The sequence below is a fragment of the Schistocerca americana genome, chromosome 9, assembly GCF_021461395.2.
Source record: "Schistocerca americana isolate TAMUIC-IGC-003095 chromosome 9, iqSchAmer2.1, whole genome shotgun sequence".
Classification (NCBI taxonomy): domain Eukaryota; kingdom Metazoa; phylum Arthropoda; class Insecta; order Orthoptera; family Acrididae; genus Schistocerca; species Schistocerca americana.
In genome coordinates this window covers 167,240,154-167,266,290 of record NC_060127.1, presented here as the reverse complement: position 1 = coordinate 167,266,290, position 26,137 = coordinate 167,240,154, and positions in this window count along the sequence as shown.

The window sequence follows — 26,137 nt, the reverse complement described above, 5'->3', positions numbered from 1 at the left end:
ATTCACAGATGAATCAACCCCGAAATACCAGGTCAGTGATACAGTACATCAGCAGGACGAAAGTGACTTTTTTTGGGGCAATAAAACTTTCCACCAGATGCAATTGTGCGTGATCCACATATATGCCTCAACCAGACCTCAGTTCAAATGAGTGCAATTTATCGCTTCTGCATTATTGTGTTTAGGGTTTAGGAAACAAAATAAATGCATTTGAATCATTCATCACAGAGCTAGCTCCACATGTAGTAATGGTCACACCAAAAACCAGTAGACAACAGTCATCATTTCAAATTAGAAGACTATAACCTAGCAACATTCTACTATAGAACACAAAATAAAGGCAGTGGTGTTGCCATTTACGTGAGAAAATGTAAGTTAATAACAGCCACAGAAAAAGTATTATGTACAAAAAAATTCAATGCTGACAAAGATTTCGAAATAACAGCTCTTAAACTCACATTTTGTACTATTTCCAATCATTGTTATAGGTATATATAGATCCCCGAGTGGCAACTTTGACGCTTTCCTGGAATCACTTGATGGAGTTCTAAGTAAATCAATGTCAGGTTGCAGAAATGTAAATGTTATCATACTTGGAGATCTGAACATAAACACCTTACTCGACAACCAGGAAAGCAATCGTTTTGCAGATTGTATCCTCTCCTATGGGGCTAAAGACATTCTTGGACTAGTACCCACTAGAATGTCTAACACACCCACATCAGTTGATCATATCATTACAAATTATGGCCATATCATCTCAGCAGACATCATAAATGGTCACCTTTCAGATCATTTTGGCCAAACACTAGTACTAAAATGTATGAGCACAAGCGAATACTATCTGCAAACAACATTGCCAAGCTAAGACTTTGTTAAAGTCAGGAATCATGGGAATCAGTTATTACTACCAATGGGGTAAGCAATAAATGGAACGAATTTGTAGAAATCCTGACTGGGCACCTACACAGAACAATGCCAATAACAAAAGTAAATATCCACAAAAACCAACCTTTAACATCAAAACCTGCGCCATTAGACTGTAAAACAAAAGATAAAAGAAAAAATGGAAAACATGTATCGCTTACACAGACTGACTGACTCAGAGGTACACAAAGAAACCTACAAGCAGTACAAATACAGGTACCGCAAAGAAATCAGAAAATTAAAAGCAGAAAGAATCAGCCAAGAGATACAAAACTCAGATAATGTCTCGAAGCCTTGCTGGTCAGTTGTAAATAAAATAAGAAATAAGGAAACAGACACCAAAATTAACAATGTAGAATTAACCGCGAACAATAATGTCATTTCCGATTCCTTTCTCATCAGCAATGTTTTCAATAATTACTTCATAGACATTGTCGAAAATGATGAATGTATGAAACAGGATAAACAATACATATTCACGACAAGTGACAAACAGGACTGCAGTAGTACACTACCCGCAGTAAGTGCTTATGATATTTTGCAGCACACTGATAGCGTCAAAAACAAAAAATCTGCGGGAATAGATGAAATTTCTCCATATCCAATGAAGAAATGCAAACATGAACTGTTGAAACCACTACTTCATCTTATAAACTGCACACTCGAAGAAGGTGTGTTCCCAGACAGGTTGAAACTGTCTGTAATTAAACCATTACACAAAAAAGGGGAAAGAAAGCATGTACAGAACTACACAGGCCTATAGCCCTTATCTCAACATTCAGCAAACTGATAGAAAAAATAATATTAAAAAGAATCCTGGAACACTACAATAATGCTGAAATACTAGGGGATTTCCAACATGGTTTCCGGAAGGGTCGAAGTACCATGTCAGCAGCTGTACAATTTACGCACCACATACTTGAAAACATAAATGAAAAGTCTCAAATGGCAGGAGTATTCTTGGACATCTCAAAAGCTTTTGACAGAGTACATCATGATGTACTCTTGTCAAAAATTGCAAAGAGTGGTGTCACTGGAAAACTCATGTAACTGCCTGAAACATATTTAAAAGGCAGGCAACAGTGCACAGAAACCCTATATTACAACGGAGAAATACTAGAGTGGAAAATGTCAAGTATAAGAAAAATACATTTTGGGGTTCCCCAGGGCTCTATTTTAGGTACCGTCCTATTCATATGTTACATAAATGATTTCACAAGTTCTCTAGACAGTAAGCAATTGGTCACTATGTATGCCAATGATACATCTGGTGTGTCTTGTGCAGACAGTGAGACCGTCCTAGTCGAAGAAATTCGTAGCTTTATTGAGAAGGCAAGGGCACACTTCGAAAAAGACAACTTGAAAGTAAACATGGAAAAAAACAAATATCATTCATTTTAAACCCAGTGGTATAAACAGGCAAAACACCGAGACTAAGGAAACACTGTCAAATAGCTGTTCAGATTATAAATTCTTGGGACTACACATAGACGACACTCTCTCATGAAAGCAGCAAGTTGACCATGTCTGCAAAAATAAATTACATCCAGTCTATATGTACTAAGAAGATTATCACCGTATCTCAATTCGGAAACTCTAAGGGTTAGTATACCCATTCTTGTCATGTGGGGTAGTACTGTGGAGCAGCACATGCCAAACAAATATGAAAAGAGTCTTCATACCACAAAAGTGAGCCTTAAGGATTGTAACAAAAGTAAAACAAAGAAGCTCTTGTAAAACACTGTTCACTAGACACAATATTCTTACAGTTTATGCCATGTATATACTAGAAACCATAATGCTAGTGAAAGAAGACACTAAGATCACCAAAAGAAATATGGACATCCACCACTATGAAGCAAGGCATAAAAGACTTTCACATGGTTACCAGAAGATTAACTCCAACAGCAAAAAGTACTTATATGCACGGAGCTGCTTTCCACAATTCATTACTGGATGAAATCAAAACAGTGCGTCAAGCAGTGTCTTATTAAAAAATGTCCCAATCATCTGGACCTAAATGAAATATGATGTAACAAGAAGTAATGTAAAAAGAAGATTCTAATTGAAATAATTAATTTTTTATATACTTTATATACATTTATGATATAATCAGAAATTAATTTTTATGGTTTTATATACTTTACATACATTTATAATGTAATAAGAAATAATGTAAAATGAAAACTCTAATTGTAAAAATTTCACTTTTATTCTTTATATACTTTGTAAAAAGGCACATGCATGTAAAAATTACCTGTTACGAGCAAATTAAATAAATAAATAAACATAGACTGCATCAAACAGCTGGACGTTAAGACCCCTGTAAATGAGGAAACTTGTTTGTCGAATGTGTCCCTGTCTAGTCACAGATTTGTCAAGCAAGCCTGTGCAGGTACAAAGTTCGTCAGTCTAACTTCACTTGGAAGCAAACGCTGTTTGTGAGTATTTTGACAGTAGTGAGAATGGGCACAAATACAGACAAATCAGTCCTGGCGCCGACTTTGACACAGTGTTTAAAGAGAAAGAAGAAAACAAGGCTTGGTCTGGGAAACAGCTGAAAATGAGATATTTACCCATGATAATCTGCTAAAAGAAATATTACTCTCAAAACCTGATGATTACATCAACTTCCTTCGAATAGACAATGAAACTTTCGAAAGTTTGTTAATGGCCTCAAGATGGAGCAAACTCGTCTGTTAAATTCACTAAGGATGGGTCAAACAAACCGTATACGTATCAACAAAGCTTGTCAATTTAACCTCACTTTTGGAGCAAACACTTTTCGTGTATAGTGAACTTCGGCACTATACTCTGTTCATCATAAGAATAAACCTGTTGTAAACAGTATGCCACATATTCCTCCACATTTGCTCGAATCTCATTGGATTTCATTTCTCATGGAGCTGAATCCAAGCTGTGTCCAGCACAGTCAAGTACGATCACAAGGATACGTTTTACACTGTGTTACACGTACACAGACTGAGCAATAATGCGGGACAACAGCTTTACGGAGATCTTGGCTTGAAACGAAAATAACCAATAGCATTTTAGGGTAGCGAATCCAATAGGATTGGTTCATCTCGAAGGAGCTGTGGCGTAGACATTCTTATCTTTGGAAAGTTTACACGTGCAGTTTTGTCAGCAAATATGTAGTTAATGGAATAAGTGTATTTTGGCCTTACTGTTACTTTGTGCTGTGCTGTGCTGTGCGTGTGTGTAAGCAGTGAAATTTTCTTTGTGTCCAACATGATTTTTCAGTGTCGTGTGTGATAAGGTCTATCCTAAAAAAGGTAATTTGAATAGATACTTGTTAGAGGTTCATGGACTGCAAATAGAGCAGAAAAAATTGTTTGTGTGCGCCCTGTGCAATGAAAGAAATAATGAAAGAAATACTTCTGAAAAGTGCCTCTTTGAACATTGACAGTCAGCATGTGAAGTAGATGTGAAATACTACATTTTAGCACTGTTGATGAATTTCGGAAGGGGAAGGAGGAAACTGAGCAGACAACGCTCTTAAGGTTTGTCAAACGTCGTCGTTCCCATGCTAAGGTTGATTCAGAAGCTGTTTCTTATATCTGTCACCATTCTGGTAAGTTTGTGTCTATAGGAGAAACACGTGCGATGTCTTAAATTGCAAGGTAGTAGTAAGATTGATGCACTGTGCATGCTAAGATGAGAGTAGATATGAAAAAGGATGGAACCTGCTGCGTGAAATATGTTTCAACCCATGTTGGCCACAAATCCCAGTTATGTCATCTGCAACTAACAAAAAGAGAAAGGGAAAGTATTGCTGCAGATATAGCAAGTGGCATACCATTCACTCATATTAGGCAAAATTCGAGATACAATTGTAGATTCGAACTTGGAAAGGATACATTTGATTACGAGACAGAATATACATAATATAGATTGATCTTATAATTTGTCCTTCAAGTCAATAAGACACCATAATGATGCAATAAGTGTAGAAGGACGGGTAAACGAAGTAAATGGTTGAGACAGTCCTTCTGTGCTTTTCTATAAACCACAAGATGTGGTTCTTGATTCATACCCTCAATTAAAGCACTCTGATTTTGCATTGATAATTATGAACAATGCTAAAGGCGAGATATTAAAGAAATATGGGAACAACTGTGTTTATGTTGATAGGACACATGGTCTCAGCAGATGTAATTTTGAACTTGTAACTCAACTAGTGCTAGACGATCTGAGATAAAGGTTTCCATGCGCGTTTCTAATATCTGACAGGAATGACTCCTAGATGCTGTCAATATTTTTCCAGCGTATAAAGAGGCAGGTTGTACCAATTTCGCCAGATGTTTTTATGTCAGATTTGGCTGAGTCTTTCTTTATTGCATGGAATGATGTCGTGGCAGCTCCATCAATGCAACTTTATTGTACATGGCATGTTGATAGATGTTGGAGGAAGAATATCAAATATAAGATTCAAGGTGTAGAAAAACATGGTGAAGTATACAAGCAAATCAGAACTTTGGTGCATGAGCAGGATGTAGATTCATTTGACGAGATGTCACATATTGTGCTAGAGAGATTGGAATGTGATCCTGATACAGTTCAATTTGCCACATACTTCGAGACAACTATGTTGGGAATGCAAATTGATGGGCATATTGCCATAGATTGAAAGCTGGAATCAATACCAACACGCATATACAAAGAATGCATTGCACTATTAAATATATATATGTAGATAGTAAATGTGTCAAACATTTAGACAAAGCTATTTTTGTATTGACGTCTTTTGTGAAGCACAAGCTGTTTGACAGGCTTATTGTGCTAATTAAAGGTAAATTGATGAGTAAAATAAAGATAGAGTGCTAGGTTAAGCTGATGGAAGAACTGGACATGGCAAAAAACAGCAGAGGCACCTGGAAGTTAATAAGATTTCTGAACAATGATCCCACGAACGGCCCCATGCACTCCAACATTACACTTAACAAGATTGCTCCTCAACTCTTGATAAATGGCAAAACAAATAAAACAAGAACACCATCTAAGCTTCAAAGAAATGTCGAACAAGAAACATCTAACTTGTCCAACCCATTCACTATCAAAGAGTTGGAAGACACCATAAAAAAAAAAGAGCATGACAGGCAAGGCAGCCGGACAAGATGATATGCGTATGGAGCAGATTCATTACTTTGGAAACCTTACCAAGCAATGGATCCTACAGCTCTTCAATAACTGCCTGGAATGATGCCAAATCCCTAAAATTTGGAGGAAGACTAAAGTTGTTGCTGTTCTGAAACCTGGAAAGCAGCCAATAGACCCAAAGAACTTCAGGCCAATATCACTTCTGTGCCATCTTTACATGGTTTTTGAAAGACTGTTTGTTATTGAACCGCATAACACTACCGGTCGAACCTCTTTTCATGCCAGAGCAAGCTGGATTTAGGCCAGGAAAGAACTGCTGTACACAGACCCTTAACCTGACACAGCACATAGAATATGGTTTTCAGCTCCTATGACACTGTACAACATCAAATCATCCTAAGGAAGATTTATGATCTTACAATGGACTTCAGGCTTATGCAAATCATTGCCACCCTGTTGCGGAATCGACATTTCTTTGTAGAATTTCAAGGCAGGCGGAGCAGATGGAGAATACAAAAGACTGGGCTCCCGCAAGGCAGTGTCTTAGCACCAATGCTGTTTAATACCTACACCAATGACCAACCACTTCCTCTCTACATAAGAAGCTTCCTATACGCAGACGACCTGGCAGTGGCAACTCGGGGTAAGAACTTTGAGACAGTTGAAGAAAATCTCACTGCTGCTCTGAAGATTCTCTCAGAATATTATGAGGAAAACCATCTCAAGCCAAACCCATCAAAAACTAAAACGTAGAACAGAGAAGCTTCTCAACAGCTGCATGTGAACTCGAATGGAAAGGAGTTGGAACACTGAAGTGCTCCAGTTTACCTTGGTGTTACCCAGGACTGCTCCCTGACCTTCAAGGCACACTGCACCTACCTTAAAGCCAAGGTTTCATCGCGAAATTGCCTGCTGCACAAGGTGACTGGTTCTGGACGGGGTGCCCACCCCCAGACAGTAAAAACGACTGCCCTGGCACTCTGCTGCCGAATATGCTACTCAAGTGTGGTACAATTCTGCACATGCAATAAAAGTGGACACTGCCCTGAATGAAACCTGCAGGCTGATCACGGGCTGTCTGAAGCCAACACCAATACAGAAGTTGTATGCACTTGCAAGTATAGCCCCACCCAATATTAGATGCGAGATAGCTGCTAGCAACGAGAGGCAAAAGGTCTGCAATAACCTGGCCCACCCCTTGCATGAACACCAGCTACCACCACCTCGACTGAAGTCCAGGAAGAACTTTCTAGTCTCCTGTTCCTATTGACAGAGACCAAAGTATAGCCAGGGTTGAATTGTGGAAAAAAGAAAGACATCATGTCCATCCAGAGCAAGACTTCATTGAAGAAACTTTGCACCTGGTCACCAAGAAGGATGGTGCACACGGAAGTCCTTGAACAGACTGCACTCCGGCACTGCAAGAATGTAGGACAACTTTGCACGAGGCAGGCACACGTGTGTGTGTGTGTGTGTGTGTGTGTGTGTGTGTGTGTGTGTGTGTGTGTGTGTGTGTAGATGAACAAACTACAACCTATCTCCTGAAATGTCGTCTCTGCCCATACTCTTGTACAGGACTGGAACTGGCCTTGGCTTATAGCAACGCAGTCAATGTTGCCAAATACTGGACACAACTAGTGTAAATGTGTTTATTATGTAAAAACTGATTTCTTACTCCTGGGTGTATTATCTAAATATTGATTTCTTACTCTTTTTTCCCTATTTTATTAAGGTCACATGTCTCTGAATTACTCATGTATACAAATATGTATTTTTTTAAATCAGCACAGTCAGTGTCCTAGTACTTCTGACACAAACAAATAAATAAATAATATTGCACATTTTAACTAAAATCAAATGACAATGCATATTTTCGCTCTATGTTTACAATATTTTAAAAATTTAGACTTGCGGTCTCTAGCTCGATCTAGTTCCGATGTCTCACAGATTGACCTAGAACTGCGTGGATTCGCTAAACGAGAGGCCACTGCCTAGTGAAATCATTACAGATAAGGAACAGGAACAGGCAGACAGAGTCAATGCTCCTGCGCCCACACCCTCAGTTAATCCCCTCTGCTGTCATACCGTACGAGTCGGCAACACTTAAATGAAACTATGCAAGCTTTTAGTCGTACATCCACGGTTTCGGTTTAGCTTTCTATTTATTTGTACACAGCTGAATGTGTTTACAATGTGTATTTTGTAAAGTGTGTGCATCATGCCGCCCGAAAAAACATATCGTTTCGTGGATAGCTGACCATCCTGGAACATTTACACATGATGGATTTTTTATTTTTAATATTGTCAAGTTTGCAAGAAAAACACTTCATGCAAAAAAAAGTTTCAAATAGCCCAGCATGTTGAGACAAGTCTTCATATCACAGGAATGCAGAAGAAAGGACCACGACAACAACTTCTGACAACAGACAAGTTGCAGGGATTTGTCCAAAGGTAACCAAAAAATCGGTTTAACATGAATTGATGTGAAGCATTCATTGCAAGCAATATCCTCCCCGACAAACTTACAAACCCTATCCTGAAAGGCTTCCAGAGCAAATATTGCTTAAATCAAGATATACCAGATGAATCAACATTGTGTAAAAATTACATACCGACAATTTTCGTAAAGGTTCTGGTAGAAATACGCAATGAACTCAAAGACTACATTATCTGGATTTCCGTTTATGATACTACAAACACTTGTGGCCATTACATTGCAAATTTAATTGATGGTGCTTTAAAAGAAGAGCCTCCTTCCTATTTAGCAGCCCGCAAAGAACTTTAAAAGGTAAATCATTTTACAATCGACAGATTTGTATCGCAAAGATACAGTGTTCAGAAATATCCCAGTAAACCACTAGCTATATCCTGTGACGGCGTGAGTAATTTTATTTGCATCTGTACTGTCATATCAGCTGTACATGCACAACACAAGAGATTATTAGGATACTGTCATTGGTAACAAATTGATTAGCAGTACAAAGTTGGTAGGTAGGTTTGACATCAGACAAAATCATCATTTCAATGACAACAGTAACATTATTCCTAGGGGAAAAATGGCCATGATAGACTTTTCAAGTTGAGGTATATAATTGACCTGCTGAGGTCTCGTTTCCAAACAGTTCCTATTGAAGAATGCACGTCTGTCGATTAGCAAATGTGTTTCACAAAACTGATGAGTTATCTCAAACAGTACACGCCAAATAAGCCACATAAATATGGGTACAAGCTATTCATTATTAGCAGAATCTCAGGGTTCACATATGATTTTGAAATTTTCACAAGTGATGAAAACTGCCCTGAGAAAAGATTGCTGAGGAGGGAGGATTTAGGAGCAAGTGCAAATACTGTTGTTCGCCTTAACTGAGCACTGCAAAGAAATGTAAACTGTAAACTTTATTGTGACAATTACTACACATCATTATCACTTCTAGTTCACTTACATAAGCAGGGCATTTATTGTTTAGGAACGGTGAGAAGAGACCGAGTGACAGATTGCAAGCTTCCAAAGGAAGAAGAATTGAAAAAAACTGGAAAGAGGTACGTGTATCGAGCATGTGGCAACTGTTCAAGGAGTTGTCTCCAATGTTGTTTAGAAAGATGATAAACTGTTATGCTTCTTTCTACTCTTACTGGAAAGGAAAGTTTGCAGGTATAGCAGGAAAACAAAAGCAAGAATAACAGTGTCATGTCCTCAATAAATAAAGTTGTACAACAAACATATGGGAGATGTAGATTTATTAGACAGTATTATAGGCAGACATGAAATTCTTATATCAGAAGTGGTACCTTATAATATTCTATCTGTTAAATATGGGCATAGTAAATCATGGATTTTGTACTAATAGCACAGTGTAAAGGGAATCAAAATACCATAAAGATAAGCAAATTCTGCATGGAGGTTGCCGAATGTTTATGCCACGCTGGGACCACATCGTCAAAATGTGGGAGACCAAACAATGAATTGGAACAACAATCCAAGCAAAGAAGAGTAGAGGACCAACTGCTCATATGCCAACAAAGGTTTTATGACTGGACCAAGTGTGTCATTTTCCACCTCACTTGGAAATAAGGCAGTGACGTAAATTTCCTGGATTTAATGGATTTACATGGGTTTATTGTGAAAAGTGTGTAGTACTGTAGTGTCGCAGAATAGTAAAGAGTTGGAAACATGGAATATTGTCAAAGTTTCGTTGCCTATGCCGAGAGCCAGAGGCTGTAGGTTAGCCAAGAACTAAGAGGATTGTGCATATATCAGAATGTGTCGTCACGCAGGCGCAATGGCCTCGTTACACACAACAGGCGAGAGAGAATTGCTTAGCCCGCGGGTTTGTGTTAGATGGAGACTTTCGTAGAGTGCAATACATAGGTATAGTGTCAGCTGTACTGCATTTCACAACTTCGCGAAGTCTGCCGTAACAACACGTAACTCTACCGCAAGAACACCTAAGGGGCGAGTACGACAGATGAATCAGCAGTATAAGTGGAACGAATGCGTTCATTACAAACGAGCATGACGTCAGGACGTCGCTCGTGCTTCCTTTAAATACGCCAGCTTTGATAGCAACAAGGCACTCGCAGTTAGACTTGCAGTTAGATGTGTACTGGGCCGCTGCATAGCACTCGGCTCAGTGATCGACATGTTAATCTTTATTAAGGAGATGTTGCAGTAAGGGAGGCCCATCCAGCAGCAGACGTGAGGGGACAGTACCAGCTCTGGTCCTCTCTGCTGCTGCTGTGAATCGTCGACCCAGGATTAGCAGACATCGCGGCAGACTCGCTCGCCGCCAATACTGACCACATCAGGGAGCCGTCGTCGAGATTGTGCGGGGCCTAGGCCCTGTGCATCCGCCGTCACAACTGGGTGAGCCGACGACACTGGGGGACTGCAGCCTGTTCCGCCCGTCCACCGTGGACGAGCCACCAGGAGGAGCAGGGAAGAAGACGGGGTGGGATAGAGTACCCTCCACACTACGAGAATGCCTCTCGTGCCGACAGCACCGGAACTCCAACCCGGAGCCTCCTACGTGCAGCAGCTTGCTGTCCGCAGCCGAGCCGGCCGGCCAGCCGGGCAGGCGGGCGGGCGGGCGCCACCAGCCACGCGCGGCTGAAGTGAGGGCATTCGTCTGCTACGTCACAGCAGGAGGCGCTGCGCTAGCAAGACTGTGCGGCCCGGAGCTGGTGTCATCGCTACGAGTCAGCGAGGACTCGGGAAGGTCGTTGATATCTCCAAGCCACATTCTACTCGGCAGAAATAAAGGTGTTATGAATTAATAATGTTTCTTTGGCGTTTCTGACGTGTCCACAGTCATTTCCTAGCATTCTGACAACTGGAGAGGTCACGGCTCGGCCTCCAGTACATCGTAGGCGACCGGGACCACCGGGGTGCCTACAGTACCATTATGCTTTAACAAAAATAAAAAATGCTTTAAGGAATATCATATGCAATACGACTGTTGCACGTTCCAAATTAAGTTGAAAATTTTTAAATTACTTCTGTGCTTCATTTAAATGAGTTTTTGTGTTGCTTCTGTAACCTACTGAAGCTTATGTAATATTTTTATTTATTTTATTATTAGTTTTTCTTGCTTAACGTCAGTGAGTATGTCTCTGTGAGTGTGTATGGACAATGTCCACTTTTGCAATGGAGCAGAAATCTCACACACTAGTTGATGTAACTCAACTAGGAAATGACTTGGGGGGGGGGGGGGGGGGCACGAGACTCTGGCGTAAAATGGGGGTGATGTGCGATTACAAGAGCTCAGCAAGAGAGTTCTCACAGCCTCTGTCACCTCAATTCTCCAACTTCCTACCTACACGTGGTGCCCCTCCTAAGCCGAGCAACACAGCGGAAGGTTGGGTAACCAACCCCAGTGGGAAACTGAGTCAGTGAGCAGATAGGAGTTGGAGGACAGTGGAAGGCAACAGGAAACCACCACTGAACTATCCCAAGAAAACCCCATGGCTTTGCTCAGCTCAAAATTTTCCGGAGTTTCAAGTTTCCCGGGGGAACCAGGTCAAGAGGAGCTTCACGAAGAGTAAGAAGGTGCAAAGAGAAGCACTGCATAGGAACATGGAATGTAAGATACAAGTATGAAGGAAAACTAGACATAGTGAAAAGAGAAATGGAGAATATTAACATCGACATATTGGGAATAAGTGAAGTGAGGTGGACTGGCATGGGAGAATTTGCTTCGGATGGCCATATGGTGTATTATTCTGGGCACAATAACAACAGAAGTAATGGAGTAGCCTTCATAGTTAGTGATAAAGTGAGAAAAGCTGTAATGGGATGCAAATATAAAAATGATAGAATGATGTCCATCAGACTTCAAGGACAGCCCCTCAACATCACAGTAATTCAAATTTATGCGCCAACAACCGATGCTGAAAAGGAAATTATTGACCAGTTCTATGGAGATTTACAAGAATTACTACTGTCAACACCAAAAAAGGATATCGTCTTCATAGTTGGAGATTGGAATGCAAAAGTGGGAAATCAAGCTGTAGAAGGTATAACAGGGAAATATGGTCTTGGTACAACAAATGAATCAGGACAGAGACTCCTAGAATTCTGCCAACAAAATTCATTGGTAATTGCTAATACACTGTTTCAACTACCAAAACGATGCCTATATACCTGGACTTCGCCAGATGGCCAACACTGGAACCAAATTGATTACATACTTTGTAATCAGAGGTGGAAGAGTGCAGTTCAGTCAGCTACAAGACCTGGGGCTGACTGCGGATCACATCATGAGCTCCTGATTGCAACATTTCGGCTGAAACTTCAGAATGTAGCAAAAAAGTATCCCAACTTGCAGATACGACCTTAACTCTATATCCTCCGACTACACTGTAGAGGTGCAAAACAGATTTATGTATTAGAGCTGGAGGACAAAAGCTCACAAGAGATGTGGACAGAAGTAGCTAATACTGTCAAGGAAGCCACAGAGAAACGCATTCCCAAGAAAAGGGACAGCAAGAGGGCTAGATGGCTATCAATTGAGGCACTGCACATTGCAGAAGAACGAAGGAAAGAAAAAAATCAAGGGAGATAGATCAGCTATGTTTGAATTAAATAAAGATTTTCAGAAATTAGCTAGAAGAGATAAAAATATATTCTTTAATGAACAGTGCAAGAAGTTGAAGATAGTAACGGAATGGAGAAGACAGAGATCTTTATAAGAAAATCAGAGAAATTAAAGGAAAATTCCAGGCAAAAATTGGAATGATAAAAGATAGAAACAGGAAAGATCTGAGTGAATCAGAGGATGTTAAGGAAAAATGGGCAGAATATGCAGAAGACCTATACAAGAAAGAACTGCATAATGACAGGGCTCCTACTGCTGATGTTAATGTTAATTTAGAACTAGAGCCAGATATTTTGGAGAGTGAAATCCAGAGAGCCCTTGAAAATATGGCTGATAACAAAACTAGTGGACATGAAATACCAGCAGAATTGTTTAAAGTCACTGGAAAGGATGCAGTGAAAGTGCTGCACTCAATACGTCAAAAAATGTGGATCACACAGCAGTGGCCAGAAGACTGGAAAAGATCTAAAGAATGCTCAGATTACCGAACAATTGCACTTATCTCACATGCTAACAAAGTCATGTTGAAAATCTTACAAAATAGACTTCGTCAATATCTAGATTGAGAGCTACCTGAAGAACAAGCTGGATTTAGGAAAGGAAGAGAAACTAGAGATCAAATTGCTAACATTCGGTGGATTATGGAAAAAGTAAGAAAATTCCAGAGAAATGTGTACCAAGGCCTTTGACTGCATCGATCACAACAAATCATGGAACGTACTGAAAAAATGGGTTTACCAGATCATCTCGTTCATCTGATACAGAGTTTATACCTTGACCAATAAGCCACGGTGAGAACTATGTATGGAACAGCGAAATGGATAAAGATTAAGAAAGGGGTCCGGCAAGGCTGCATACTGTCACCGTACTTATTCAATCCGTATGCAGAACATGTTATGAGGAATGCGAGGCTAGATGAAGGAGAAACAGGAATTAAAATAGCTGGAATAAATGTAAACAACCTCAGGTACATGGATGATACGACCCTGTTGGCAGAAAGTGAAGAAGAATTGAGAACACACTTGCTGAAGGTGAAAGACGAAAGTGAAAAGGCCGATCTTAGGCTGAATTTGAAGAAAACAAAAATTATGGCAACTACACCTACCAATTTGTGGGATATAGCAGGAGAAACCATGGAGTTAGTGACCACATTCAGTTATCTCGGTTCCCAGATCTCTGCTGATGGTGACTGTAGCCATGAAATCCGGAGACACCTGTTGCTCGGTAGACAGGCGACGTCAAACCTTGACAAGGTTATAAGGTCCAGAGATGTAACACTAGCAACAAAGATCCGTATTGTGAGGGCTCTGGTCTTTCCAGTTGTGATGTATGGGTGTGAGACCTGGACCATTAGAAAGGCTGAATGGCAAAGAATTGACTCCTTCGAATTGTAATGTTGGAGGAAACTTCTTAGAGTTCCATGGACTGCAAAGAGAACCAACAGATCAATATTGGAGCAAATAAAACCAGTTTTCTCCCTGGAAGGTCTAATGTTAAAACAAAAGCTGACCTACTTTGGACACACAATGCGAAGGCATGCCTCGCTGGAAAAAACATTAATGCTGGGGAAGATTGAAGGAACTACAAGACAAGGACGTCAGAGGATGAGATGGATCGATGGCATCACAGAAGCAATGTGTTCCATCTTGGAAGGTCTACAGGAGAAAGTGCAAGACAGGAAAAAGTGGCATGATTTGGTTCATGGGGTCACGAAGCATCAGAACCGACTAAACGAATAGAGAGAGAGAGAGAGAGAGAGAGAGAGAGAGAGAGAGAGAGAGAGAGAGAGAGAGATGATGTAAAGTCATAAAGTCACTGTGGTTTGTCAGTTAACTGCTAAACGCATTTTGTAGCTGATCAGCTACAAACTATTTCTCTGTATCTAAGAGCCTCAAATTTTGGGATAATTTTTTTTAAAACTACTTTTCTGGCTTTTAACACCCCTAAACACAACTATGAAAATTTTTTCAATAAAAATAAACAATTCATGCATTTAGGAGTTAGTAAAAACTGTATCTATTCCAAAAACAAGTTCTGCCATCTTTGTTTCTAACTTCCACCGTAATATGTATCCGTAGACCAGTATGCAGCGTTTTTCCAAACACACTGTATTTGTACTACTGTTTTCTTACTAATGTTTTTGACATCTCATTAATAAGCAATTTTTTCTCAACAGAAAATTCTTCCACAATGGAAAATGTATGTACTGGACCTTCAGGAATGTGCAAGAACTAAAACACTTGAATTTTTCTGATGGATGCAAAACCGGCAGTGAAATTTACTCACTATATATGCAAAACAAACACACACACAAAATCTGCAACAAAAATGCTGTTTATAGATTGTACACGCTCTCTGGGCCATGATGGTTGCCTAGTTCCTGTTGTAGTCACAGACAGGAGTGTCGAGGCTTGTCACTGGGAATTGTAGTAGCTTCATCAGAAAGTTGTGACTTTTGGAAATAGACTTCCAGATTCTGAAACAGCTAGCAGAGTAGAATATTTTTTGGGGGACATCCCTGAGCCAAGTGGCTTTCACACTGATGACAGCCAGAGCAAAATGCCATTAGAAGTTGTTTTCCACTTTACCTCTGTGTGTTCATTTCATGTGCTATATGCAACCTGTCTTTAGCTTATCAAATCCAAAAATGGTATACCACAGGAAAACATTTTCAATTCTTACAGAATTAAAAAAAAATGTTTGTACAAATAATGTAACTGTTGTCAAATGTTACGTATCTATAGCAAATGCTTTTCAAAAGTATCAGAATTATCTAAAATACTTCTTAAGGCTATTTGGCTAAGTGGGAGGAATGGGTGATTTACTATAATATAGGTGTGCTGGTACCACAGGACATCATCAACAATCTTAAATAAGTATTCACAAGAAGTTTTTGACAAAATTTTTGAAAAGATTCAAGTCTTCAGTGTGGTGCATATGATTGATTTTATACTAACTTACGTGAATTTATGTTTCCAGAAGAAGATTACTTGAGGCTACAAACAGAAAGCCAAAGACCTATCTATAAGCCCATTAAGGTCCTTTCACAGGAAAAAGGCCGACTGATTAAAATGCAGACACTATTTCCCAGTGAGGATAAAAACAACCATTATTATGTAGACAATATGGCTGTGATTATTTGCAATTTGCTCTCGGCAACATGGAGAAGATCTGCAAAAAGAGACTGGGCTAGTACTGCTTGCCAATCAGAAAACTATATGGAAACAACCGATACCAGCAGTATGTGTAGAACATAGTGACAGGGAGAAGCCTCCTCAAAATTTGCTAGAGCCTTTGTACGGGTCTGGAACTGGCACGCAGACAAACAATGATGATCATTTGCAGCCAATGGACACACAAGAAGTAAAGTATGAAACAAAAAGAGATGGCACACAGGCAATGCATGCGGAAAAAATTCCTCATAACACAAATAATAATCAAACTCGTCTCTCAGATTTTTCAGATAGATCATATGAAATGTGAAAGAGTATTCTGCAAGTGCACATCATTCATTGAATTTTGGTTACGGTAATTAAGGCACAAATGTGAATCTAATTTACGGAGAGAAGAGTTCAGATCTCTGCAATTAGCAGAAAGAAAAAGGCAGTTTGTAGAAGCCATCCTGAAGAAAGACCAAGAGCATCAATCTCTAATAATAAAGAGGTTGCAATAACATCTGAAATGTAGTTGATTAACATTGTACTCATTATGTAATATGTAATATTGACAGCAGCAGTGGAATATTAAAATATTTGCTGTAACAAATGTGATAAGTAGATCTGCTGGGTGTGAACACCAAAACATAATTTACTATGAGCAAATGCAATTTTCCACATACTTTTATGCATTTACCATCTGTGTTGATTACTGCACTTTCTGTAATTTGACCTAATTTATTTTGTGCCCATTTGATCACAATTCACGATATAGGGCTTGTCCGAATGAAATGTGCGAGCCAGATTATTTTTGTGTTTGTGTGTGTGTGTGTGTGTGTGTGTGTGTGTGTGTGTGTGTGTTTGCCCAAGTTAACATATTAAATACTGCACCACAAAAGTGTGTATTATTTACCACTGCATTGACACATTTAAGTGTAGTACACCCAAGCTTTTCTGGGAGAAACCATTCCAAAGCTTCAGATTTAATTTCATACATGCATAGTTTATCTGACTATTGTATAAGACAGCACTATGAAACAAAACATTGAATCTTTCAATCATGGCAAATGTTAAAACAATTTTTCACAAATAGGAAGGTAAATTTTCAAAGAAGCAGCAGTGCTTAGTGTGTCAATAAAAACCATCTGCTTCCAATCTGTGTGTTTGCACAGCATTTTCAATTTGGCTTCCACTTCTGATTTTGCATTGGTCACTTGGCTAGAGCTCGGATGGCATGGTGGGAATATTGCTAGAGCCCATATTATTCCGTTCTTGCCTAATTTCCCAAGCTACAAGGAAATGCATAATCTTTTGGACCATTTCTAATAGTATAATATGACAGATTCCACACCGCTGAAGACACTGAGCTTCTGATTTGTTGCAAGAAGTCATATTTTAGTATTTATGTTCATGTTAAATGAAACACTTTATTCTACACATTTTTGTTTCACTGACACTGTGCAAGCAGAACAACAAACATGAGAGTAAGGACTGCCAATGGATGAGCTAACTGCATTTACTGTAGCCACAAAAGATAATCCAGATTTTATAACAACCTCTTACATCCATGTGTCAAGCCAGCTTCATATTAATTCTCTATTTTTCTCCAAGGACAAATGCAGTTTGTCATTAAAATCATTTTTTCTCAGTGACATTTGGTTCATATGGTTGGCTACATTGAGATGTTTCACTCAACGCATGACGACAACTGCTGTTGCTACTGTCTCTAAAATGTCTTCCAGAAAATGTTGACGTATTAACAACTCAATTATTATGCTTTGATACTCTTTCTTTATGAACTTCTCTCCACTTTTGATCACTGTTCAGTACTCAGTACCTTGCTTGCATTGGTGGTTGTTCTGTAACTCTAATATCTAATAAATTATTGTTATTTGCCTAACTGTGGATTTCCAGGGTAAACACTACTAAACATTCACCAAATTTTCTAGTTATAACATGCTCTGGACCCAGCGCAAAATTTTTATGGTAGAAAAACAGAGTCATTAGTTCAATACATAATTTAGAACCACAGCACAAGAAATAGAGAAGTATAGGGTACCGTTGACTGACGGCACAAACACCAGCAAGTGGAAATTTAGGATTGAAACTCTTAAGCTGGAACTACTGAGCTCTGTGGGAAGGCCCTACGTGGAAATGGAACATATTCAGGACGACACAGGTGCACAGAGGGCTCTTCTGGATAAACTTTGCCAAGAAGACAGGAGGTGTAAGTCACAAATAATCCAACAAATTTCAGTCACTCTAAGTATGCTAAAAATGTCTGTGGAATTCATTAATTAAAACTCTCAAGTGGAATGATGTGGCTAATAAACTTTCATTATAAACATACTGTTGCCAAAGTTTAATGCAAGAGATTATACTCTTTAAAATTAAAATAAATTTGAAGTTCGATAAGCTAATATACGATTTGAAAGCATTTGGTGCTGATACTGAAGAAAGTAAAACAACATGCAGTTTGTAACTAACAATGCCTCCAGGATAAGAAGTTGTTACCGCTTTGGAAAGCTTGTCGTCAAGTAAGCAATTGAAATCGAGTTTTGTAAAAGCTAGACTACTAGATGAAGAAGTGAAACATAATAAAGATTTTAAAAGTAGCAAAATGTCATTACATGAGATGCAATGTCTTGCAGCATGGTCAAAGAAAGCACCTAATGATAAGATGTCTCAATGTATGTATGCTGCAATGTTTAAATATAATTGTTACAGGGGTGATTAGGGCACAACACAGTAAAATTATCGTACAAAGATCACTCGCTGGTCACACCGGACTCCATTACCGCACCAATGTATTTTCGCCATCTGTCCCTGTCTTGGGGTATTTCCTTCCATTCACCTTCAATATATAGGCTCCTCAAATCAGCCTTCACATTGTCCTCCCATCTACGCCTTGGTCTTCCCACAGGACGTTTTCCCTCTAAGTGCCCTACCAGTACTCTGCGCGCTGCCCTGCCCTCATCCATTCGAGCTATGTGACCCGCCCACCGCATCCTACGTGATTTAATAATACTGATTATGTCAGGGCTTGAATAAAGTTCGTGAACCTCTTCGTTATGCAGTTTTTGCCACTCTCCGCTAATGTCATCCCTTTTTGCTCCGAAAATTTTCCTCAAAATTTTGTTTTCAAATACTCGAAACAGCTTTTCATTTTGCACAGTGAGAGACCAAGTCTCACAACCATACAGCATAACTCGTAGAATAATAGTTTTGTAGATTCTAATCTTTAAATTCCTAGACAATATCCGTGATGAAAGTAATCTATTCAGTGAGAAGTAGCACGCATTCTTCTTCAGTTCGGATTCAATCTCATTTCTCGAAGTGATGTCCATGCCTAGATACTTAAATGTGTTCACTTTTTCAAACTGTATGTCTCCAACTCTTAACATTTCCTGATCTACTGCTGTTGGCATTCTAGTAGTGACCAGGTATTTAGTTTTGTCTTCACTTATCCTTTGACCTACATCTTCACTAGCCTTGATTAATGCATTCGCATTTGCTGTTACAGATTCTTTCCTATCGCTAATGATGTTTAGATCATCTGCATACCCTAATATCTTAATATTTCCATTTAACTCCCCCCCCCCCTTCTGAATTATCTGCTGTCATTCATACAATATATTCTAGGACTAAATTAAAAAGTAGCGGAGACAGGGCATGTCCCTGCTTAAGTCCGTTCTTTATTACAAATTCTTCTGACTCCAATTTCCCTACACGTACTCTACCTTTTGTGTTTTCCAAACTCGCTTCTATAAGTCTAACATACTTCTTTGACATTCCAAGTTCCAAAAGAATTCTGTACAATTTTGATTGCAATACTGAATCACATGTTTTTGTAAAATCTATGAAAAGATTATGAACTGGTTTATTGTATTCCCATTTCTTTTCCAAAATTTGACGCGGGGTGAATATTTGGTCTATAGTTGATCTGTTCCTCCAAAAGCGAGCTTGGTAATCCCCCACAATTTCATCTGCATATGGTGTAAGCCTACTTAGCAGAATATTCGAGAAAATTTTGGATCATACTGGTAATAGCGATATCCCTCTATAATTACAATCCATTTTGTCGCCCTTCTTAAAAATTGGGATCAGAATCGACTCCTGCCACTCTTCAGGTATCATCTCTGAGTTCCATACTTTAGTTATCACTTTGTGAACAACTTCCACCAATTTCTGTCCCCCACTTTTAACTAATTCTGCAGTTGCGCAATCTGATCCTGGCGCATTATGGTTTTTCAATTTGTTGATTGCATCTCTTACTTCCTTTAAGGGGCTCCGGAAAGGCTCAAAATCATTAAAAGTTCAATTTTTACTTTTTTTACTTTTTTGCGTTTTCTGAATCTGCAGACTATTACCTTTTAATAGATATATAATTTATTCAATTCCGAAGACTACGACTATTTTTAAATTTTTTTTGAAATGTGTTCTACATGGGCGTGACCCACTGTGGCGCTGTTAAACTGCTGTCAAATGGTGTTATTATTAACGTCCGTGTTCATCAGGTACATTTTAGTGATGTGAGATAAATTATGTGTTGTGGCTAATCTGTGATGGTTCAATATATATCGCTGGTGTGATTGTCGATTGTTTCATGTTTATTTACTCTGTCGTTATCTCGAAAATATTCGTAATTAATTCTGTTTCTTGAGTCTCTGTTTTGTTGAAGTATAATAATGAGTAAAAGTGAAGTTATTAGAAATCCTCTGAAGGCTTTTAAGAAAAGGAGAAATGTTGGAAAGCCAAAGGTATGTGTTATTACTGTAAACAATAAAGACGATAACCAAGTGAGTGAACCTAACCTCAAGTACACCTGCCCATAGCAGTCAAAGTGGGAAAGAAAATACTTCACAGAAGAAGCTTGGTTCAATGAGTGAAAACTATGAACGTTTTATGGGCGAATCGGATGTGAATGAAATATTTGATATGTCGGTTCTCAAAGGAATATTTTCAAACTGTGTAAGATGTATTCATTGTAGTGAAGTTGGTCTGGAACTCTCCATAATAAAGCACGTAGGACTTGCTAGTGAAATACAACTGAAATGTGATAAGTGTTCATACATGACCACCTTTTGGAACAGTGTTGCAGTAACTGCAACTGAAGAAAACGGTAGCAAAATCTACGAACACAATATTAGATTTGTTTATTCCTTGCGTTCAGTTGGTAAGGGTGCTACTGCAGGTGCAATTTTCTGTGGCATCATGAATCTTCCAAATCCCCCAACCAAGTTTACGACCTATAATAAATTAATAGGGTCTAAAGTAGAAGATGTCTGTATAGAATCTATGAAGAACGCTGTGGAAGAGGCAGTAATGGAAAATAATGGTAACAGAGATTTGACTGCAGCGTTCGACGGTATCTGGCATAAACGGGGACACACATCTCTTCATGGTGTAGTATCTGCCACCAGCATGTATACAGGGAAAGTTTTAGATGTAGCAGTAATATCAAAGTATTGTAGATGTCCACAAAAATACAAAGGTACACATGAAAATAATTGCAAAGCTAACTATAGTGGCAGTAGTGGAGGAATGGAAGTGGCTGGTGTTGCCAGTATATTCCAGCGTTCTGAGGCGTGTGATAAAGTGCGATATGTTAATTACCTTGGTGACGGTGATTCTAAAAGTTTCAAACATGTTCAAGGACTGAACCCCTATGGTGATGATGTTGTAGTGCAGAAATTTGAGTGCATTGGACACGTACAGAAGCGAATGGGAACAAGACTTCGGCGACTGAAAGCTTCGTACAAAAAACAAAAACTCAGTGATGGTAAAGGGTTGCATGGGAAGGAAAGGTTAACTGACAGTGTAATTGGCAAAATACAGAACTATTATGGAATGGCTATTAGGCAAAATACACAAAGTGTCGACGAAATGAAGAAGGCTGTTTGGGCTCTTTTTTTTCATACTTTTTCAACCGATGAAAATCCCCAACATAGCTTTGTCCCAAAGAAGAAGACAGTTGGTGTAAATATAACAAAGGATTGCTAACTGGTGAAGTGTACACTCATAAGCATAGTCTGCCTCATGCAATAATGGAGGTGATAAAACCTATTTTCAGAGACTTAGCAGCACCTAAACTGTTGAAAAAGTGTATTCACGGAAAAACTCAAAACCCCAATGAAAGTGTAAATAGTGTTATATGGTCGAGAATCCTCAAGACTGTATTTGTTGGAATAGATACACTTCACTTTGGTGTGTATGATGCTGTTGCGACTTTCAATGATGGCAACATTGCAAGGTGCAAGGTATTTAGAAATATGGGAATGAAGATAGGTTCTAACATGGTACGAGCGATGCTTGCTTTAGACAAGGAACGCCTTCGGGCTGCAGACAGCGCTGTAAAGAGTCTAGAAATACAAGCAAGAGTAAACAGGAGGAGGAACAAGAGGAAGCTGGAGGAGGAGTTTGCAGAGGATGAAGATAATCCATCGTATGGACCTGGAATGCACTAAAAAGTTAATCCAATCTTTGTCGCTCGATTCCCAAAACTTTTATTTTCTCATACTAATTACATGGTTTCTAAAGATCTTCCAAACATATTTGTTTCAAACTTTCAGTAAATGTTACACAGTACCTTCTGCATAATTTAACACAGCCTTTTTCCAAAAAACTGTATATTTTTGAATATATAAATAAAAAATTGCAAAAAAATGTTGTGAATTTTCATTACAATTGGAAAAAAAAACATCTTTAATAACTGAACTAAAATTTTGTAAAATCCCTGTGTTAAGTTGTAGCCCATATTCCAATAAATAATCTGTAAAAAGTTCAACTTCCTACCTCAAATACTTTGTGAGGAACGATGTAATTTGTAAGCATTATTTTAACATTGCAAGTATAGGGCGTTCCGGAGCCCCTTAACGTTGGCTCAGGTATCTGGGGTTCTGCTGCATGTATTTCGCACGCCTGTTCATTTCTTGCTTCCTGGTGTACATTTAATAGATGCTCAAAATACGCCCTCCATTTACTTAATATAGCACTGGGGCCTGTCAGTATTCCCCCGGCATCCCCTCGAAGTGCATTTGTCCTAGCCTTGAATCCCTTCCCATACCCATTTATGTCTACATAAAGTTCCCTAATTTTTTGTTTGTTTTACTGTTTGTTTCCATTTTTGTAATTTGATTGTTCAAATAATCCCTCTTCTTTGCCCGTAGCCTACGACCAACATCCCTTTTCATGTTCAAGAACTACTCTCATTTTCTGTCTCCCATTCTATCCCAATCTAATCGCACTTTCCTCTACCAATTTTCTTGCATTCCTCATCAAACCACAGTTTCCTCCTGTTGTTCTTTATTGTACCTATTGTGGCCTTTGCTGCTTTATACGTGTGGTGAAATTATCAAAACTTAGTCACTATTAGCCAAATGAGCCACTTTTACAAACTAGATTTGTAAATTGATTTTTGAGCAGTGATAGGTTTCCAAGCATAAGTTCATGTTGCATCTGAACAATATTTTGACATACACCAAGAAGGGAGATCAAAACCATGTTCCTATTCATAATATTAGCTATATTCGTGTTTTGAACTGATGTGGCAAGCTGTCTGAAAATGTTTCATATAACAGTGCCATCGCAAAAAAATTTGTTTTCAGACATAAATCTAGTTTCCAAGTTTTGGTGTTTACATGAAAAAAATATATTGGTTGAAAATATGAATTCTGTGATGCAACAGTAGCTATGTGGTAAATTGCGAGGTTTACAATGGAACATCAGAAAAGACTGACAACAGCATCCCAGGTTTAGTGGTTAGGTTGTGCTCCCCCATATCACAATGAAGGTCACTATATTTACTTGGGCCAGTAATATAAAAGTGTGACCCTACTGAAAATGTAACAGCAACTTAGATATAGGAGTTGTCCCAAAGAACACAAAGGGTTTACTGTCAATCTCCAAAACAATGGAGTTTAAAATGAAATGAATTTACGTGGAAAGGGTCCTATTCTGGTACTACAATGGAAGAACATAATGTGTACTGCCTGCCAACAAAACATCAGGTTACCACAATAGAGAGACCCATTTGTTCAAAAAGAGGATAAGAAAAAATGATAAAGTTAGTTATTGTTGCTGATTACACCAACAAGATCGGCATGGATCAGTTAATACACATTTGGATGTAAAATAATGAAATGGTGTGAAAAACTCTTCATAAAAGTTTTCCTAGTGTCTACGGAGAATGGTTTCATACTCTACTAACAGTTTCAAGTAAAAGCTCTCTTGTGGAAGTCACAAAAAAAATAATTACAGGAGGAGAAATGTCAGTGCTATACACACCAATCTTTTTCATGACAAATTTAGTCGCAATTTCCCAGTGACAATACTTCCAACTAACAACAAAATGAATGCTATGCACTACTTTAAAGTTTGCTCTGACAAAGGGAAGAAAAAACATTGGCAATTGCATCACAAAATATAGATGGTTGTGCAAAGGCCTGTGTGTTGGATCGAATGTACCTAAATGGTTCCAAGATTACCATTTGAAAGTAAATTATGTATAAATTACATGTCATCATCATATGTAAAATATGTTATAAATAAGCACACCTAAAATATTTTATTCTTATTTCTACCTGGAACCACAGAAAACATGTTGTTCTGAATTGGGTATTTTTACTGTCTTTAGCAATTTTAGTACACCTTTATTGTTGCAACAATCCGTACAAGCACGAACATTTTTAATCTACGAATTTAATGCACTTGAAAGGATGTCAACTGCTTGCCTCTTTTCACTATCATGTAATTAACCACTAAATTTGTTATAATACTGACAGCTCGTTCAAGCAGTTTAAGAGGTGGTCAATGTTTATGCAAACAAACATGCATGATAGTGACCATACTAAAATCACAGTGTGTATCTATATGCGAGGGCAGAGGACCCATCAAACTGATAAACAAGGAGGAAGGTAGGAGCTCAATCTCATTTCAACAATATTTTATTCTCAGATCTCACAAGGAGGCCAGTAAGAGCTAATGTGACAAATCCAAGAAGACTAACAGCCACCACCTGTACATCTCAACTAGAGTAAGAAAACCAGCAGAGAGGAGCAGGCACTTTGTGTGTGTGTGTGTGTGGGGGGGGGGGGGGGGGGGCGTGTGTGTGTGTGTGTGTGTGTGTGTGTGTGTGTGTGTGTGTGGGCGCGTGCGGGCTCAAACAAAATGAGAACAAGGTGTACACTCCCGTTGACTTCAAAACGGTTTCTCCTTATTTTAGGTTCCACACAGAGCAAGTGATGCAGGTATGCTTAGATTTCGCTCACTGCAATAATGTTGCATACTCGCTGCTACCGAGGGCCCCATGAGATGCAATGGGGCAAAAGTGGGCGGCCGACATCTAGCACAGTGAAGCTGCAAGTTTCCACTGTGCCTGTTGAGCGCTTAAGAGTCACTGACAGTATAGTACTGTTTTGTCACAGTGCTATGGCACCTAAGGGGGATGTTCTACAAAATTTTAGCAGATGGAATGACCCAGAATAAGTTGGCCTAGTTCCATTTGGGATAATTTCATGGCCCTACCTGTTCAATTTGATGCGAATTTGCATCATTTCAGGTCAGAAGAGCAACTCACCTACACCAATGTTCTAGAATTTAGCCTGAAATTTCCATATTACCCCTTACAATCATTTGTAAGAAGGAGGAGGTGTGTGAGATTACACAGAAATTGGATCGTAACATAAATTTTGAGAAGAGATGCAGAAAAATTATTTCTACGACTTGAAACAATTTGAGTAATATTTCTTAGTTAGCAAAAAATTTCCAACTTTCAACTTGGGACTATTACGCATACAATAATTTATAATCATCAATATTTTCTTTTCACTTTTTACTGCAAGC